Source organism: Rattus norvegicus, chromosome 13 (assembly GCF_036323735.1).
Source record: "Rattus norvegicus strain BN/NHsdMcwi chromosome 13, GRCr8, whole genome shotgun sequence".
Classification (NCBI taxonomy): Eukaryota; Metazoa; Chordata; class Mammalia; order Rodentia; family Muridae; genus Rattus; species Rattus norvegicus.
In genome coordinates this window covers 88,382,809-88,402,794 of record NC_086031.1, presented here as the reverse complement: position 1 = coordinate 88,402,794, position 19,986 = coordinate 88,382,809, and the positions used below count along the sequence as shown (strand labels likewise).

Here is a 19,986-nt window from a genome sequence, read left to right as displayed (position 1 = left end):
GGAAAAGAAGCAGGGCTTGTGTAAAAGGTGCTGAGATCGAAGATGAGTTGTGTTCAAGGCTCTATGCCTGGATGGCCCTGTTCCCTGAGTGTTCTACCTGGGTCCCCACGATTCTCAACGCCATCATGTGGAAAATCAAGCTAATCACACCTGCTGCGGGAGCCCATTAGAGATGACAAAAGCCTAAACCTTAGCCAATCTGAAGGGTGCCACAGCTGGGTGGGATTACTGTCTTTGGCTTTATCTCTGCTTGGCTTTGCCCAGCCTGAAGAACATTCAGTCACTCTTGGCTGTCTCCTCTCCATACAGAGCAAGGACAAGGCCTCGCTTTATGCACAGAGAAGTTGGACGAGTTCATACAGGCTCAAGAATTTCAGTTTCAGTGGCTTTCCCCCCTGACCTGCTAAGTCAGTATGTGTTCACAGTAATCATCTTCCGAGAGATCACCTCACAGAATATAAAATACAAAGACCCAATCCTGGGATACAGGTCAGTTTGCAGGGAGCTCCTCCGTCCACTCACTAAGGTAGGACAAGAGCACAGCTCCTGACACGGCATGCGGACAGGAATAACATGACCAAAATAACCTGTGTCTCTATTTTTAAGTTAGTGCTCAGCTCTGACCAGAATGCAAGAGAGGCGAGGCTCACAACTGATTCCTTTTCTTTACATTACCCAGTAGGCTTTGCCTGCATTCTCATTTTTTTTTCTTCAGTAGCCTTTCCAAAGGACAATGCCACTTTCCCTATATCACCATACCACCAAAAAGAAGGATGTGAGAGGGTTTCAAAAATAACTTCACAAGCTAGTTTGGAACCTCATTAATCCCAGGGTTCTGGTACACAATCTGTTCTGGCTGCTATTTTCTTCTGGGATTGCTATAGCTCTCTGGCTGCTTGCTCTCATCTTGACTTTTCTTACCTGTAGTTTGTTTGTGTTTTCTTCTGCAAAGCATTTTGCCTTTCTCCAAGCAAATGTTTAGATATATGCAGGGTCTGACAGTTGTGTGTTAAAGTCAATATGAGGAGACATTGTGGATATTATGGGATGAAAGTCAGAGAAACCTGGAAAACCCTTGAGGAGAAGGTGGAAAGAGCTTTTTCCAGGATTGGGCAGTTGGAGCAGAGGCACAGAGAAAAGAGTGATTCTATTCTGCAACTGAATCTCTATATGAATTATAGAGGTTAGGGAGATGGCTTAATTAGTAAACTGCCAGCTCCCATGTTAAAAGATGGGCACAAAGGACGCACTATAATTCCAGAACTGGGAAGACAGATGGGTAGATCCCTACAGTTCTCTGGCCTAGTAACCCAACCAAATCATTTGAGTTCCAGGTTCATTAGGAGAAGACCCTGTTGCAAAGAATAAAATGGAGAGCAAATCAAGGAAGATACCCCACCCTGAACTCTGGCATGCATACGCAGACAGACAGACCAACGGACAGACGGACACACACATGTATGTCACACACACATACACACCAGAAATCAATTAATCAGTTAATTAGTAAACAAATAGAAAACAGGCTTGAATTCCAGAGCAACCTGCTTACAACAACTAGATGCAGTTCTCAAATATTTCATGTGTGCAGCTGACAGGACTGAATTTTATATTATATTTAATTTTAATTAAAAACAAACTCAATTTGGTTTCTAGAAAAATCAGTGTGATTAAAATTACTTGAATATGTAAACCTACATTTTCAACTGTAAATTTTGTGAATTTTAAATATATATAAATATAAATGTAAATATAGATGAAAATTTACCACCAGAAATTACGTTCTCTGAGAACAAAATATATGCCAGAGTTTTGAAGACTCAGTAAATATTTTGGATACTTTGACTTTAATCAAACATATTGGGCTGCTGTTATTGGGTTTTGCTTTTGTTTTTTAAGGTAGCTACTAGAAAATGTAAGTGTATTTATTTATATTATATTTCTATTGGGTGATATTTTCCTGGTACAGAGACTACATGTGTTAGAATTACATGTTTTCACTTTCTAGCTCTGTGATGGGATCAAAGATGTTTTCTAGTACTTTGATGAAGAATCGTCTGATGGTCCCTACTGCACAGACTCCACGTGAGATGTGGCTAAATTACATAAGTATGCAATTCATAAGGTATACCTGACACCTGGTGTGCACAACATATGTTATTATTATAGTGTGAAGTTTATATTTATCATGCTATGGGGAGAGCAAGCAACTAAAAGAGACTTTGAAATGTCAGACAGCATTCTTCTTCTTAGAAAAGCCTCACGACAAACATCCACTCCACCAGACTCTGGACAACAGATGCCTAAGGCTTTGTTCCCGTGGTGAGCAGCTATATATCAGGTCACTACTTGATGTCGATTGAACGGCTTCTTACAAATCTCCAAAAATCACAACTACAGATGGGTGTCCAGATTTAACTTAGAAAAATGCCCTAGTAAAAGGTGGTACCAAGACAGGAGTATATAAATCAGGCTCTGACCCTAACTTGTACTTATCTCATGGGGTTGATTCGCCATCAGTTAAATATGGACAGCAGGAGATGGTACTATGAGGATTTAATATGTAACATGGCAGAGAGAGCTCTCCAAACCACACAGCGCCGTGCCAGTACCAACATGCCTTCCCCTGAGAATGATTGCTGCAGGTCGGGCTGCCCCCACGACAGATTATGCAGTTGCGTCATGGGAGTATCCCAAAAGACCCAAACTTTGCTACACTCCCTATGAACTTGTGATTAAACAGCCAACCCGTATGTCTTAAAAACTTGCAAAACTCCTTTTTAAAATAAAAAATGCAAAAGAGACGCATTTGAGAGATAAACCAGGAAATCAACAGCCGTTGTTCACAAATCAGCTCATTTTGTCCAGTCAGGCATCTTACAAGTCTGAGAGGAAGTGAGTCATGAATCAGACAAGATTTCTTCACTATTTCCAAAACAAGTATAAGTATGTATAGCACATAGTTTTCATTAAGAACGTGGGCTGGGCCTGTGTGGTGTAACTCAAGTTGGTAGTGACTGTGTCTCTTTGAGAAGGTAATATTTAAACAGTTGTGGGGATAAATAGAAAGAGCAAGTCTCATATCTTGGAGCTAGATTCAGGGGAAGGTATACAGCCTTGTCTATGTACTAAATCACACAGGGCCTTCCACTTCAGAGTGGCTATGCTGTGTGCTCATTCACCTCCCTGAAGCAGTAAACTCTACGTTACAGCATTTCCCCAAAACCCACATCAGAAATCATTTTCTGGGTAATGATAAATGGCATGTCCCCGCGAGATGTATGAATGGTACTTTTGAAAACACGACTATCACAGTAGGCATCATTCTGTATAAAGACTAATCTTAAGCGAATTGTTTAAAAAGAAGAAAACAGACATGGAAAAGGAAACATCATATGAAGGGATATAAGACGGTCACACAAGATTCAAATATCTCAATGGACAGAACACACATGAATTAGACTCACAGGTTTAAAAGGAATGCTAAACTGGATTAAAACCCACTGTGGCTCCTAGGGTGTTTACAAAAGATACATTGGGGAAACTGAAGTGCTGAAGAGTCGCGAAGCAGAAATGTGGACCTATGTATCAGGCACTAAGCACAAAAGCCCTAGTTAGAACAGCTCTATTAATATTAGTCAGAGAAGACTCTAAGACAAATAGTGCCATTAAGGACAGAGTTGCTATACAATGATTAAATGTTAAAGTCACTAAGGCAAATATAACAGTTCTAAACAGTATGCCCCTCACTGAGTAAAGCCAACAGCTGTGAACAAAGTCTGACAGTTCTCCATGAACAAATGACAAATGTGCCTTGAGGATCGGGACTTACAAAACAGTTCCTTCGATAACTAAAGTTTTAAATAGCCAAGAATAAAATAACATAAAAAGCAAAAAGATTTAAAAACATAATTAACAACTATGTTCTGATCCATACTTAGAAATATCTACCACGCTTTCAGTAAGGGCACAAAGGTTATCAGTGACTTTCAAAGAGTCGTTACTGTATTAGTTTCTTTTCTGCTTTGATAAAATGAACATCAGCAGCATAGGGGAGAAGTAGATTTTATTTTTACTTACAGGTCCATGAGGGTGGAGTTCTTCAGGCCAGGGAAAACATAGTAGCCAGTAAGAAAAGCGTGGCAGCAGGCAGGACAGGAGGCAGGCGAGTTGTAATTCTTTCTCATACAGGAAGCAGAGTTACAAGTGAGACAGCCTATCACCTCTCACAGCCCGCCCTCAGTGTCCCACTTCCTCCAATAAGGTTTCTCCAGTAAGTTCTACTTTGTGAAAGTCCCAAAACCTTCCCAAGCCACCAGCAGGTATACAAACCTCTGCAGATATCATAGGAACACTCTTTCCCCCAAATTCTAGGGATTTCACTACGGAAGTGGGAAAGAAGTGGGATCCAGTTGGAAGTAGACCGAAATGAATTTTCTAATACCTAATAAAGTAAAGGAAATGGAGATTAAAAGCATACATAATTTTTGAAAAAATGCCGGGCCACTTGAACATCTGGGATTATGGAATAACATGATCTGCTTGACTTGACATGTCTTCGATGGGAAGGTTACTTAGAGTTTCAAGCTCCATGCTTTCAAGCTAATGTGACATCATAGGCTTTCTGCCATGCCGTTATTCTTAACTTATATCGAGAAATTGCTCTCTACCCCCTATGTTGCTTTTCCCCTTCAGCTAGAAACCAAAAACCCTCTTCTAAATATAAATCCATGTCAATAAAACACCTACAGACCAACACACCCAGAAAATCAGAGTTCCTTTTAGGCTCAGTCTGGGTCAACCCTCTGAACAATATGTTCTAATTCCTGCCACAACCAAATGCACTTTCTTTTGTAAAGGTCTCAGTTGTAGTACAATAAAAGATAACGTGTGTTCCACAGTCAACTGAGGGTTTAGAACCAGGCTCCCTGCAGCCTTATTCTTTTCTGGAATATAATCCTTCCTTCTAACCACAGAAGCCCATGACTCCTCTTTCCTCCTAATTTACTGATTAGCAAAATGGTCCTAAAGCTTTTTCCGGAAAATTTCTGACATACCTTACTTACCTCCCTGGATTTTTCTCTCTGCAGCAGCCTAAGTCCTCAATTCGGGGACTGGTGTAAATCCTGATAGTTCAAACCATTCACCTCACAAAGATGTTCACTATTAGTGGTAGGACATGAAAATCATGAAAATCAGGTCTTGAGAGACAGAAAGTACTTACTGCCTCCTTTCACTTTGAAACTTGGCAAGTCTTAGCCCTGTAGCTGAGTCCTAAGTAAGCCCTGATGCTGGGGCAAAATAATTATATATTAAGGCTCTGCCCAAACAAAGTCTAGTTTTCAGTTTCCTTTTCCTGACAAGCCTCAGCAGAATTTCTCCTTCAGCTGTGAGGTCTCAACCAGAGGTATTTTAGACATAGGGAACTCCATGAGAGGTAATTCCTGTATTGCCAGGGAGCTCATAGCCTAAGGGGCTAACACAGCCCTGGGCACAGCACCCACCCACTTGCTGGTGGTTGGTTTTCTATGATTTAAATATCAACACAATAAAAAGGTTGGGTTCTGCATAATCAGATCTCTTTTATTACCCAGGATTGTCCTAGCAGCTATAGTGCACATTACTTCTTTAAATTGGCATGCCCCGTTTACTCAGTGAGAGGCTGGTTTTGTCCTCCTGCTACTTCAGAGTGTTATTTGTCTCACCGTGCCCTCCAAGGCTTCTTGCCTGGGGATGTCTAGTTTTCCTTCTCTGTTACAGGGAGGGCAAAACAGCTCAAGAATAAAAATATTATGTCCTTAAAAACTAGGTCAATTATTTCCAACATTTTTTTTTTAACCATGGTGTATCAGGGCCTAAAGTGTGACTTTCAGTCATAGAAAGAAAGTTAACGGCCTTAACTTCCTGTGTTGGTTTCTGCTGGGTGTTGTAAGCATCTGCTTCAATGCTGGTTTTCTTCTAACTGTAGCCCTTCGTTCTTCTAGTTGGAAACCTCACCTTCATTCTTCTCTGCCCAGGACTCTCTCTATTGGAAACGTCAAGGACTACCCCAAAGGGGGCATCACCAGCTGATCTCCACACTCAAGGGATGATGAATACCCCTTTAGTATTGTTCTGTTTTTACGTTAACTTGCTGACTAATAAAGTTACTCATTCAAAACCGAAGGTCCATTCATCACAGCTCGTTCTCTGGACCATACAGTTGTCTCGTGTTACGGCTGGGTGTATTGTTTTCCGTATTCTACTTTAGTATTAGTTGTCGCTGGCAACCTCTTACTATACTAAGTGTAAATTACACTTTGCCTCAACGGTTATGGGAATAGGATGAAATGCAATCCATTCTTTTGCGCGATTTCAAACATCTACTGAGCATCTATCAGGATGTGTGATGAATGCAATTGTAAAAGACAATGGAAGGAAACCAAGTCGAAGGTAATAAAACATCCCAAGTAAGTGCCCAGTGTGAAGAGCTAAGTTGGTAAGGATTTAGGAGACAAGATAGAAAGGACAGAAAAATCATATCACATGAAGGGTTGAGTATGGAGGAGGGAAACTGAGGCTGACAAAGACAACAGCCTAAATGAATAGAACCACTGAAGCCTCAAGGCCTGCAGGAAAAGGTCCAATAAAGCTAATAACGTGATCAATTCTTCCTTAGAAGACTGCACCTCTCAGCTCCAAAACAATAATGTCGTTGGATCCTACCAGAAGTGTGTGTGTGTGCGGCGGCAAACCTAAAAAAACTTGATAAAGAAGTGTCCTAGTCAGTGTTTCATTGCTATCAAGAGTCATCAACACCAAGACAACTCTTATAAAGAAAGCGTTTAACTGGGGTTTGCTAATAGTTTCAGAAATGTAGTCCATTACTGCCATGGCAGAGTGCTGGCAGACATGGTGCTGGAAAGGTAGCTGAGAGTTCTATATCCATATCGGCAGCATCGAGTAGAGAGAGCCACCGGGCCTCACTTGGTCTTTTGAAACCTCAAATCCCACCCATCCCCCCAGTGGCACACTTCCCCCACAGGGCCTCCTAATCCTTCCCAAGTAGTGCCACTCCATGATGACTAAGCGTTCATGTCTATGAGCCTGTGGAGGCTGCTCTTATTCTCCCGACCATAGGGGAGTTCTGGATATGTCTTTTAGAAATTGCAGAAGAGAAAGAGATAGACGAACAAAACAAATGGAAAACTAGACTCAGGTAACAAGTTGCTTTTATGTGGCCTTAGTGAGACCTGCTTCAGGAATGAATGGAACCAATGAATGAGTGCCTGGGAAATGTCCTGGTTTATCACGCCTACGGTTAATGGAAACTTAGGTGTCAGGGGTCAGGGCATAAGGGTCCATGATTTGCTGAAGAATGATATCCAGGACTCAAATAGTATGTAAACACAAAGAGTGTTTTATTCCACAGAAGTCCAGCACACTGGGGTCTCCCATTACCAAAATAAAGAGACAACCAAATGAGCTCCAAGGCCTGATTTAAAGCACATTAATAGTTTCCAGGATGGGTGAACTTTATCTTGCTCTATCTCTAGGAACATTCCATTACCAGGGTGTTGGGGCTGGAAACTGTTGCTGAAGAAGTAGCTGAGGAAGTCTGGAAACTGCTGCTGACCTACTGTTCTTTCCTCAGGCCAGGTAGTGGGGCGGCTTCTGAGGGCAGGACTTGCCCTGTTCTTGGAAACAGAGACTTAGGCCTCTTCTCTTCGACTGCAAATTTGAAGCCTGTCATGGTGTCAGCCTAGCCTTCTCAAGGGGAAGAATAGGAACACGTGGGCACATCTGAGTAGGTGTCAGAAAAGGAAGTTATATTTTATATGATGGTGGCAAATGTGTGTGGTGTCTGTGTGTATGTGTGTGTGTGTGTGTGTGTGTGTTCGTATATCTTAAACAGACTATATGTGTACTAATTTGAAGGCTGAAAGTCAACAAAAACAAAAGCAAAACTAAAGCCCAGAGATCAGAGCAAGGTCTCAGAGGCATTAAGAAAGGATGAAATAGGGTAAGGATGAAAATCACCTTAGGGAAGAAGAGAAATCCATTTACCTCTTAAGACAAAAGATGTAGGAGTATAGGAAAAATGATAACACACCAAGATCAACAAATATATTTGTTACAGATGTTTTTCTCTACAATCGAGAAGAGACTTTATCCGATAAGGAACATTTTCTCTAGGTGGGCAACAAGTCAAGTAAAGTGCAGGTATTGATCTTTTTCTCTAAATCGATGGGTGGTTCTTGGAACAATGAGAGTAGCCAAAGGTCAAGAGCGCCATTCAGACTCAGAAGAGGGGAGTGTCAGCAAAATGAAATCATGTCTACCTCAAGACTTCTGGATTAGGATGACAATTAAACACAGGGTCTATAAATAGACCCGCGGTCCGACAACACCACAAAATGACTTACCTCATTGTCTTTCCAACATCCCATTTTCCTATGAAAAAATTCAAACTTAAACGTGAAGTAATAAAACAGTGACCATTGATGCACCTGTCACATAGACGGAAGAGATGTTAACGCTCTCCTTGCTTGCAGATGCTATTTCAACGCTTAGGTCTCTGTGTAAATTTATGTTACGTGATAAAAAATTGGGTTAGATCTCATAGTATTTAGCAATAATCTGTCAGAATATTTCTTCAACTGAGAATGATTACTGTTATGATTAAATACGTTACCACACCCAGGAATAGTAAAACAACAAAAGATAACCTGACAGCACCCAAAACCCAGGACATATTTCCCAGGTTGAGCATTAAGTGCTTTTCTGGTTAGCTTTTAAAAACTACAATCAATGCTCATGGGTTGCAACTTATTTATTTGTGTGCTTAATTAGATGTGGATATTGTGGTTCATGTATACATGCTTCTATACATACACATATATATGCACACCTGTGTATGTGCATGTAGAAGTCAAAGATCAGTGATGGGCATTTTCATTAGTTATTCTCCTTCTTATTCTTTAATGAAAGAATTCAGCTCTCATTGAACCTGGAGTTCACTGGGTCAGATTGGTTAACCAGAGATCTTCTTGCGTCCACTTAGCTCAGATCCACACCCTGAGTGCTGGGGCTACAGACTCGTGTTGCTGTGCACAGGGTTTCTTTTGCTTTCTGTTTTATATTTTTTTTTATTTTGTTTTGTTTTGTTTTGTGGTTGGTTGGTTGGTTTCTGGGAGGGCGGGGGGGGGAGTACTGGAGATCCGAGTGCAGTTCCTTATGCTTGCACAGCTGGCACTGATGTCTCCAACCCCAACATGCCCTGCATTTTTTCATCCTTTGTTAATTTTAAACTAGAACAGCACGAACCACATACTGCTCTTTCAACTCCGCGTCAGGGGCATTGTAAAGTCTTGCGCAGCAGCCTTATAAAATTAGCACATTCCTGCTTGTTTTCTTATGGCCATTTCTTATTAACACTACCTGGACCTCAGACTTCCATATTCATGAAATGGTATGGGTTAAAGGCAGTTGAAACATTTCAAATAAAGTACTTTCAGGGAGCGTACCAAATTTCAAATGATTGAACCGTACTCCGTAAACGCATATAGTGTACCAATTTAAAAAAAAAAAAAAAACTCTTAAAGGCATTAAAAACAGTGAATTAGTCCTTCGAACCACTCCTCATTGTTCCGTTGTGTTTTCTTTCTTTCTTTCTGGGTGTTTGATGAGCGCAACGACAGTCAGCTTTTGCTTTTATAACTAACAAACAAGCCTAAACCTTGTTTGCCTTAGGTCAGCAAACATGCCTTGCTCACAGGTTTGTGATTTTGCTCGCTCTGCTGGAGTCTGGGTGATCTCTCTGGCCAGAACACTGAATACAGAAGAAATAGCTCTTGAGAGAGCCTTGCCTTTCCTGGGGATAGGTAAGGCAAGGGAAAGGGAAAGCTTGAGGTGACTCAGCTTGGGGTCAACAGTCTTTACTTCCACCCACACCGCATCAGACAAAGGAAATCACAGATTGTTATTGGGAAGAAGTAAACGATGCCCTTGGGGAAGAGCAGAGGAGAAAATTCGGTCTTAAATCCGGGGATGACCATATAACTCATGTGGACTGAAGAAACAAGAACCTTTATATGAATGTTCCCTAGTACTTCCATTTCCTCTGCCAGAGGGAGCAGCAGCCTTCTAAATTCATCTCTGTCACTTTGCATCCCTAAATGAAGACGGACCAAGGAGCCAGAGGCACAGAGTGCAGGCCATAAATAAAACTGGCATCCTCTCCAGCTTTGAGGCAGTTACTGTGACAGAGGTTACCCAGCAACAAACATAGAAGAGGTTACTGTTTCTATTTAATTACTAATTTTCAAAGTATGGGCATGCTCACAACTGCCATTGTTTCTAAATTGCTCTCCTGTCATTTACTTTTTCCCAAGAAGAGAAAATGTCCTCTCCTATCACAGAATAGAGGCGACTATGAAAAGGGCCGGTCATGTTAGTATCTCTACACAAATCAAAGAGTATTCTCCCCATCCTAGTTCATGAATCAAACTTAAAGACTAGACCAATATACTGTGTGCTGCTGTAGTGGGGAAGGGGTGTGGTTTCACGAACAGTAGAAGAGTCCAGAAGGAGAAGATGAAGGGAGAGAGCGGTTGGTTCTAGTACCTAACTGGAGCCTGGCTGTGACTGTGGTTAGGGGAGTGCTGGCAATGTGCATCGAAGTGCTGTGAGGATGCTCAGAGAAGGCAGGAACCCTCATCGGGACCATAAGTATAAGTAGGTACCCCAAGGCATGATCCTTATTGGCTTACTCAGCAGTCACAGGCTGACCATTTGCTTCTTTGTTTTGATGAGTTCTTTAGGTTAGCCTACAAAGCCCTGGCTTTCATCACGCCAATTTTATGCACACTTTCTTCTTACTGAATCTCTCTCCTCACTCCTCTCCCCTGCCATTCTCTTCTCTCCTCCCAGCACCTCCTCTTCTGTTTTTATATAACATACATTATGCTATTCTGTTTTCACCCCTGTGTCTTTTTTTTCTTTTTTTTTCCCTTCTTTTTTGTTTGTTTTTCGGAGCTGGGGACCGAACCCAGGGCCTTGTGCTTGCTAGGCAAGCGCTCTACCACTGAGCTAAATCCCCAACCCCCACCCCTGTGTCTTAATAACATCACTTCTTCCCTTCCCACAGTCCCCCTTCTGGTTCCACAATCTCCCCAGCTCTCTCACATACTTGTGCATAAATTAAAAACCAGGACCCACATAGAAGAGAAAATAATCTGTAGTATCTGTATTTGTGAGCCTGGCTTTTTTAGCTTACCATAATGATTCCCAGTTCAATCCCTGTTCCTGTAAATGCCGTGATTCCAGTATTTCTTTAGAGTTCAATATACTCCCATGTATGTATTACCACCTTTTTTTTTTAATCACTTCATCCAGTAAGAACATCTAGGATGTTTTCTTTTTTAGCTCTTGTAAAATAACACAGCAATAAATAAGGATGTGAAACTTAGCCACTGTGAACATGCCAACTTAAAATACTGTTTTGAGACTCCATCTCACGTCAGTCAAAATGACTAACATCAAGCAAACAAACAACTCCTGATAGCAAAGATGCATAAAAAGAGGAACCTCTCTCATCGATTATGGGATGGTGCGGACGTTATGCAAATCAGTATGGCGGAGACTCACACAACTAAAAATAGATCAGTCCTACAAACAGCTAGCTCCCTCCTGAATGTTTATCTGTGGGTTCACTTCTATCAGTTCGTTTACATGGCAACCATAATGGTGGTCCTGTGGATAGTCCCATTTTCCCAGTAAAGAGGTGGAAAGTCATCCTCGGAGTCTTAGAGGCAGGAAGGAGCAGAGATTCAAGCACAGAGATGCTCAGCCTTGAATTGGGCTTGTCATCGGAGTCCCGTCCTTTGGAAGCCAGGGAATTTGGGCCTAGAGAGTTAGCTTAGTTTAGGCCTGAGATTCTGGACTGCCTCTCTGAACTAGCTGGAACCATGCTGCAGAAGGGGTCTCCGGGTCTTCCAATTTTAGTGGCGCCACATAACCCTAAACAGCTGTGGAGTGCTTTCTTATTTAGAAACCGTCGTCTTATCCAATACTATATTCAATGACACGCAGTGGCAACCCATCTGAGTGCGAGCTCCACATGATCACACATAGCAAATGAACTGGGAAAATCCTAACAAAAATGGGAAAATGAAAGAACTCAATCAGTTTGGTGAGTTTGTTTTGTTTTTATTTTGTTATCATTTATATTTGTTTATTTACTTGCTTTTTATATGACTTTATAACACCCAACCCTCACAACACCAAGGCTCTCAGTTTTCCTCCTACCTGAACATCTAAACCTGGAATCTAGGCACAGAGGTTGGCCTTAGGAAGAAACAACTCTCTGGGCCTCCTGTGCCAAGTTTACAAACCAGGTAATGACTGCAGGGTGCTCCGGTAACGACTCCCACGTTCCGAGGGCACTCTGCCAACGCCAAAGCAAGAAATGAAAAGGAAACCAATTTTGTGGAAGCAAAGTAGTGTGAAAGCCCTCTTCTTCTTGGCTCTCAATTTAAAACCATGTCATTAAAACTTAGGGTCTCTACGATTACACCTTTTCCACATCCAGCCTGGGAACTGCAGCCAAGTACCTCCAAACACCTGTCTTGGACTCCTACCAAAAATGAGCTACTCTCGTGCAACCAAATTAAGCAGGAAGAATGAATTAATAAAGTACCCACCTTTTCTCGGTTCCCTTTGCTTTCTACTCATTTTATGATCCACTTAAAGATGTGACTGGAAGGAGAGAAGAATGAATGCAGGGAGAGAAGGTAAGGATGAGAGCAGTAACTCAGAGAAAGGAGCTAATGGATCATAGATGTGTGGAATGGAGTCACACAGGAGAAACTCTGCAAGCACCAGACACTTCAAACTATCCCAGATAGCACGCAGACACACACACACACACACACACACACACACACACACACACACACTCCACCCTCCTACACCACACACTGAACTTCTGATAGCATTTCTATTGAATGTTAACGGCGTTAGATCTGTTTGCTCATGTCTAAACGGTGACTCCATTTCTTCCACTTGTGTGCCTGTTCTGTCTTCGAGACTCCTTTGCTGGAATTGTCCTTGACACCAATAACCCAGGAGGCTGACAAACAATCAAATGAAGAAAATAACAGATACAGGAGAAATCGCCTCTCGTGGTTGCTTAGTAATGTCCTTGACCTTTCAAAGCCACTCATCTCCTTCCCTCATGCCAGTAGCATCCAGTCCCAACCACAGCACAAGAGACTGAACTAAGTAGTCCCTGGAAGAGGGGGGCGGTGTCCTGCTGGTGCATGCTTCTAAGAGATTTGGTCAGGACTCTATGGCGAAAAGCCATTGGTTTAGGGAGTGAGAAGGGGTGACACTGGAAAAGAAATTTAGAAGTCAAACCTCCACAGTCTGTCACCCCTCAAAACCCTTAGATCTGTACAATGTATCCCACCCAGAGTGAGAATTGTTAAGCTAGGTGCAGGATTTTAGTGCTTACATGGTGACCTCCCGGTCCATGGGCTCTCAATATTTAATGGCTGTTTGGCTTCTTTCTCTCCAAGCTTCCTGGGCAGCCAACTTGTCAACAGCTGAGATACCCACCACTGGACCGAGGTTTGGTTTCAATAGCATCTGTACCTTCTAAGTCTTTAATTAGCCTGAAGAATTTAAAGACTTTAAGCCTCATGAAAGTGATTTAATCACCTCGTTAGAGTCTAATTTTCATAGGAAACGTACACTTTGGAAACCTATCCAATCCCAGTATGCAGGAGGCTATGTGTGTCCAATCCCAGTTAACCCACCAAGGAAACTAAGTCCAGCATTATTCAACTGTTTGTGGCCCGTTAAAATATCCTTCCAAATGAAACCTCAACAGTGAAGCAGGAAAAGCACATTGTTCTCATTCTCCTGATGAGAAAACAGTGACCTCAACAAACTGGACATTTCCCTGGTGCCAGAAGGCTAAAGTCTGAAGCCAAGACACTGCTATTGAAACATGTCCTAGCACTTGAGGAAAACCTTAGCCCTTCTTCGTGATGTCTACCATTTTCAAAGGCATTATTTTAAAGCCTCTGGTTTTCAGATATCTTTGAGAAAGAAAAAAAAAATCTGTCATCTTCGTCTGTCTTACGTGTGAGATTCTCTTCTCTCTTTCCTTTTCTGAGATTTAGGATCACTCGGTCTTCTGATTCCATTCTCTTTTGACCTGATGCTGCTGATGGTCATTTATCTTAGAAAAGAACACTTGATCTTGATTAAAGCTGCATGGCTTGGGTGACTGTGTGTGTGTGTGTGTGTGTGTGTGTGTGTGTGTGTGTGTGTGTGTGTGTGTGTGTTTCCTGACTCCAGAGATGCTTGCTGCTCTTTGCCTCTCTTGCCTCCCTCCCTGGCCAATGTGCAAGGCTAGCTCCTCACTCTTTCCCTCACCTTTGCCTGTGAAGACAGAGCAAGCATCCTGGTGGTAGGGATGCAGATGAGAGGTGATTCAGGTTAAGCCACAGGCTGAGAACAACTTCCTTAACCTCGCAGAGCTGTGATGTATGAGCCACTAACCCTGCTTTGGAGATAACCTGACTTGGTTATTCCATTTGACCACATTCTATACCTGGTTCTGGACCACTTCTATCCCTGCCTCTCAAGATGACAGCTCCTTTCAACATTTTTGAAAAATGATCTCTGACCTCTCTTCCTTTCCTCACCTCATGTCTTCTAGAAATTTTCTAAATTATTGAAGCCATCATAATAATTCTCAAATTCTTAAAGCTCGTCAGATTAAATATTTTAAAGGTTTTTCTCTATGATATTTTGTTCTTCTAAAAAGTGAGAATGAGATTATGGAAATAGAGTTGGCACAACGGTAGGCCAAACCCAGCCTGTGCCCTAGTTCTCTGAGGAACCAGTCTGTGGCCTAGCTCTTTAAGGATCCAAGCTGAAAATGGTTTTTTTACCTCTTTTAAGGAAATGAGAAATCAAAACAAAGAATGTCAGGATGCAGTGACAGAGGGTTGCAGAAAACCTTTATGGGGTGAATTTGCCCCATAAAGTCTCCTAGACTGTAGCTCTCTCTTTAGTCCAGTTCTGCTGCTAGTAGCTTTATTAATATCCATTCTTTTAAAGTTTCTCCCAAGTTTGCCAAAATAGACAATCTCCCAGTCCTGGGTAATGAGTTGCAAACACAAACAGAACCCTAAAAGTTGCAATGACATGATATGATCAGAGAATCTGGGAATTTCCTCATGACCTGACTTGCTCCTCACCACCTCTCTCTCTCTTTCTCTCTCTCCCATCCTCTCCTCTCGCTCCCTCTCTCCTTCCCTATTTGCTCCTGTGTGTGTGTGTGTGTGTGTGTGTATGCTTGTGTGCATATGCGTGTGTTGGTGTGAGTGTGCAAGCACATGTGTGTACACGCAGGGGCATGTGTAATATTTGAGGTCACAGAGAACAACTCCTCAAACCACAGCCTTTACATTCCCACTGCATTTCTCCATTGGAAATTCAGGACATCTCTTTTCCCAGTGCCCAGGAGGAAGGCGGTTGTGGGAGCAGGTAGGGCAAATGGGAAACTGCAGCAGAAGCATTTAAGAAAAAGAGGTCTGAAAAATTGTCTACCAGAGTGGCTGTCCCAGGTGGAGACAATGGGTCCTCCTAGTATAATCATCCCACCTTATGATTCTATTCTATTTGTTTGCTTGCTTGCTTGCTTGCTTGCTTGCTTGCTTGTTCCTGATAGGGATTCTCTGTGTAACCCTCACTGTCCTGGAACTCGATATGTAAACCAGGCTGGCCTTGAACTCATAGAGATCCATGCTTCTGCCTCCGAAATACTGGGAATAATGGTGTATGCCAGCATCATCCAACTGAGGGAAGCTATGGGAAGCTATTCTAAAAGAAGACAAATGTGTCCCCGTTTTCCCCCCCCTTTGGCTGTGAGATTATTAGAACAATAGATCTCAAGGAATTAAAATCTTCCTAGGAATTTCAGGCCTAGGGAAAGGAAAGGCTGAAGCCCCAGTGCTCACCAAAGGAGGAACTTGCCCCTTAGAAACAGGTTTTCACACACATCTGAAGACATATTTGAACCACACTGCAGAACGGATTAGGGATTAGACAACAATGAATAAGTTATTGGCAGGACCACACTTTGACTAGGACTGCTTACCTTTTTATACCTCTTGCTCTCTATTTAAACCTAAACCTCCTGTCAGTATGGCAAAGACAAACATGAGAGTTACTGAACTCCCACTGTTTACTTTCCCGAGATGGTCTTGCTGAATAATCTCCTTTCTCTGGGTTCCACTATGACTTGTGTCTTTAACTGCTGTATATAGAAAAGATGGCTTGATCCTTAGTTGTTGGGCTTGTCAGAGCCCAGGCTTTGATGCTGAAATACACAGCAATGTAAGTCCACATTGTATTAGAAACTGATTCTCTCTCTCTCTCTCCCCCTCTCCCCCTTCCCCTCCCCCCCCCACACCACTATTTGAGAAAAGGTCTTTCTATGTAAGGTAACCCAGGCTCACCTTGAAATCATGGTACTCCTCCTTTTGTGGCCTCCTGAGTCCTAGTATCACAGACAGGATGTTCCATGCCCCGATGATTCTCTTGCATTTGAACAATGCCTCTTCTCTTTTTGTAAGTCCCCTGTTAGCAGTGTGAGGTGTGACTAGAGAGGTAAGAAGGCTGGGAGGCAGTGACAGAGAGACCCCAGGGAGCAGGGTATTGGCATGCTGGCTATGCATTCATGCCTGACTGTTTCTCCCTGAGGAATTGCAAAACCTGAGTATGTTGTGAGCTGGTAACAGCACATCTTGTGAAAGCTTCCACTGAAAATCCTGACCATGATGGGAATAAATATGCAGCGTGCCAGCAAAGCCGGATAAAAGAAAAATGACAGATAGACTACACACCTGAGTAAGCTTTACAGCCAATACCTACCCAACTGCAGGCATCTACTGCTTATATAGAGAGTAAGTGAAACTTGTGCTCGACCAGAGAGAGTAGATTTAGGAGACAAATAAAAAAAAAAAACAATAACAATCATAGTGTCAAGGGAAAAAAGATCCTGGCATGTCCACAAATTCTTCCTATCAGAATGGAAGAAGTCCGTGTAGCAATCTTTATTGCTTAATAAATGTTTACTATTGGTTCTAACATAAAGCTCAGATAGGATGAAACATTTGTTCATGGCACTGTGATTACAAATGATAGAATAAGAATAGATAGTGTGGGAGAGATAGAAGGAACAAACACAGGCGGCCCCAGGCCAATCTGCATCCTAGGAGCTCTCGAATCTACATCAACACAATCTCTGAGACTCGGTTTGTTCAGTGCTAAAACTGGGACAACTTCCGGGGCTCTTGTGAAGATTGGAGGTTCATATCTGACCTCTAGAAGAAAGGAGGGGAGACCTAAGATAGAAATACCAATGTTCATGCTTTAGGAAATGGGGAGAAGTCTCTACTGAGTGCCAGGAGACACAATGTTAGACAAATAATATGAACATGTCCATCTCTGAATAGACTGTGGGTGGTGGTGGGGGAGGGAGAAAGAAAATAAAACAGGTGGTACTTTTGGCTGGTCCTACCATAGCTATAGGAATCCCAGACTACCAAGCATTTCCATTCTGGGGCTAGGAATTCTGAGCAAAGGGTTTCCAGAATAATTCCCTCCCCTCTACTGTTCCATGAATACAAAACCCCTCAACGCTTAGAAACATCCCCTTCTTCGCTGCTTCTGACTTTGAACTCCTTAAAAGAAATGTTTTCATCTGTCCTGAAGCTTTTGAACATATTCAAGCTGTAAGAAATGTTTCCAGTCTGAAAATAGGAGTCAGAGAAAGCAGAAAAAAAAAAGATGGTTGGGGATGCATACAAAAATGTCTCCAGCCTGGACATCTCCATGCTTTTCCTGCACTGTGGCACCGTGGCCATCTCGGCAGGAGGTTACCAGAGGATAGCAACACCTGCACTTCACAAAGTTGCAGTATTATCAGTAAAGAAGACAGTACCTACAGTTGGCAGAATCACTCTGAAAAGCAATGAAGAATCTACTGACAAGAGTTAGCCAGGAATGTAACCTATGACTTGGTAATCCTATGCTCCGGACTAGAATTATTTATAATCTGAAATAACTTTATCTAGGAGAAGCAAGTATATTCCAGCTACATTATTTATAATGAAATAGCAACAACTGACAACCACCTGTAGACAAATGGCTTGTCTATAAATGATGTATTCATTTGGGGACTAGAGAGATGACTTCATAGGTAAGAGCACATATGGCTCTAACAGAGGACGTGAATTTAGTTCCCAGTGCCCATATAGATGACTCACAACTGACTGTAGAATTGGACAACTTTTCTTGGTACTCTATGATACTCATGTGTCCATACACACATGTACACACACATACAAAAAACACATACACTCATGCGCACATGAACACACAGACACAAGTACACATACAATTTAAAAATTAAAATACATCTTTAAAAGGAATTCATTCATAAGCTGTGGCATATTCATAACAGAGAATATTACACACCCATGAACATAGACTGAAGGGCACCCAAGAATATGAAGAACATGAGTAGATCTCAAAAATGTAATAGTGAAAGAAACAAAAGAACCTTAGAGGAGAATGTTTCCTTTGCATAAAATTAATAAGCAACATGAAGCAGAATATAAATTGGAAAGAACTACATAAAGATAAAACTGTAAGGACAGCTAATGGTTGGTTACCCTGGGGACAAAGGCAGAGATGAAAATTAGAGCCCAAAGACTTCAAAAGAAACTGGAAATATTCTCATTTTAAGCTGACTAGTAGGATCAGAAGTATTTATGTCTGTAATTACACTTTTAAATTGTCCTTATGCCCTCCCAAACTTTGGTCTGTGTATATACTAATTAAATTTTATCATTGCTTTGCCTCTATAATGCATATGAAAAATGGCACACAGATAGCAGGAAACCTGTGTTGCGCAGAGGACAACTTTTAGGAGTCACATCGCTCCATCCACCACAGGTTTCAAGGTTTGAACACAAATCATCACACTTGGTTGCAAGTCATTTGATCCATTGAGCTATCTTGTTAGCCTGTCTCTGAATATTTTCTTCCACAACTTAAATGTATATATATATTTAACTTAAATACATGTGAGGTCCCTTGGGTAGCCCTTGCTCTCCTTTCTCAATAGGAGTCAAGGGGGACCACCAGTGCCAGCCTCATCTACCAAGAGTCTGAATGTGCAAGGCATCCCGCAATTCATGTGTTCAAATCCTAACCCTTTGGGAGGGAAACGTTTTGGTATTTTCAGTAATGAAAATATAAAATTGATACAATAGCTTTAAAGATACAAGGCATATTTCTGTGGCGCTGAACAGAGGAGCCTATGACTCAACGATTCTGGTTCCGCCAGGAAACCTAACGGGATCAGAAACCATAAGAAAGAGAGGCACAGGGGACTTGCTCACTTTCCACTGTCTGAAGACCCAGCAATACTCCTGAAAGCAAGACTCCGCTAGACACTAAATCACTGACTTTGAACTTCCCAGCCTCCAGGACTATGAGAAATAAATTCCTGCTTTCCATAAGCAACTCAGCCCGCAGTGTTATGTTATAGTAGCTTGAATGGACCAAGACAATGAGAATCGTAAATTTTATGAAACAATTTTGGAACATGGAAATGAGCACTATACATCAAAACGTGCAACAAAATGTAAGTTTCCCTGGTTCTCTGCCCTGCCACTTTATAAGTTGATTTTTAAAACCCCCTTCTTGCACATATATCTGTCTTTCCAAAACCTCTTAAAAGTCTTCCTGTAAACTCCAAATCAGTTTTTCTCACCTTACAGAGTCAACTGTTCTTACCAGCTCTTTGCCCTGAAAGCATTGTATGTATAACTTTGAATCTCATCAAAGAACTATTGATTTCCACCACAAAATACTTTCAGACAGGAAAAGGCATCACTGAGTAGAAATCTAGGGGAG

General features: G+C 41.9%; 1 protein-coding gene across 3 annotated transcripts in view; it reads right to left on the bottom strand.

Moving 5' to 3' along the window:
- Positions 1–5,279, bottom strand: part of Aim2 (absent in melanoma 2) — a 41,810-nt gene extending 36,531 nt beyond the window's left edge. For 2 of the 3 annotated variants that reach the window (XM_039091426.2, XM_222949.10), the window contains exon 1: positions 4,081–5,279. The gene's annotated coding sequence lies outside the window, so the exon portion shown is untranslated. The remainder of the gene's footprint in view (positions 1–4,080) is intronic. The other variant, NM_001427493.1, reaches the window with a different exon arrangement.
- Positions 5,280–19,986: the final 14,707 nt, after the last annotated feature.